Here is a 1,063-nt window from a genome sequence, read left to right on the forward strand (position 1 = left end):
ATTAGAAAAAGAGTGTTTGCAAGGTGTTTGATAAAATGCCTGTATGAAAAGTAGCTTCAGAGAATATTAGTGGGTGAGAAAAAATAAGAGAGATGAGAGAATAAGAAAAGTATGTAAAAGATTAGAAAATCTTTTAACTCTCTTATTTATACAGCCCATGTGATAACAGCTATATTTTTAAAGCATGGCAGACATTTTACACCTGGTAACATGTGAATAGTCAGTAAAAAGTTAAAGCAGGAGTTAGTGGGCACGAGAACTAAGCAGTAATTAATGTGCACATGCAGCTTTTCAAGAAAAACACGTTTCCCACTTAACCAAATGATTATGACTATTTTTATCTCACTTAATTATATTCTGATTAAATATGACTATTTCAGTATTTACCACAAATAAGTCAAGTAAATAAATAATGCCACGTAAGCATCAGAGTTTCAATCAGGATTTGCATCAGAACTTGACTAACATCAGAATTTAACGGTCATCAGAACATGGCTTCTATACTCAAAAAGTGAATGTTTGTTACTGTGATTCTTCATACAAATACTGACGTGTTTCTTCAGAGTTTTATCATCAGAACTTCCATCAGAACTTGTCCTCAGAATTTATGCAAATGACACTTAACTGTTTATCAAAAACAACTTAATCACCACAGTAATTTTCATCATTCATATGGAGTGAAAGTGTGTGCATTTAGCAAAATATCAAATAAAGATTAAAGTCTAATAAACTTCAGTACATCTTAGAAATAAGGCATAACTAAGAAAAGTGCTTAAAATCTGTCATTAATAATGAAGTCTACTATAGAATAAATTTGTGCAAGAATCCACCTCAACTGTTTGTGCTCATTTTATGCATCTTTTGAAATTCCTTTTTACAGTGGCTTCTCAGTGTAAGTGAGTCACAACTGCTATCAGAATTTATGCTATTATCAGAGTATTTCTCCAGTAATCGGAGAATGTGAAAAGTCACCAAGAAAAATTTATTTGCTTTTCTAATGCATATTACTTAATACCAATAATGCATTTGGGTCTTCCCTTCCACATATTTACTCTAGATCTCA

The sequence above is a fragment of the Apium graveolens genome, chromosome 11 (genome assembly GCF_009905375.1).
Source record: "Apium graveolens cultivar Ventura chromosome 11, ASM990537v1, whole genome shotgun sequence".
In the NCBI taxonomy this organism is placed as follows: domain Eukaryota; kingdom Viridiplantae; phylum Streptophyta; class Magnoliopsida; order Apiales; family Apiaceae; genus Apium; species Apium graveolens.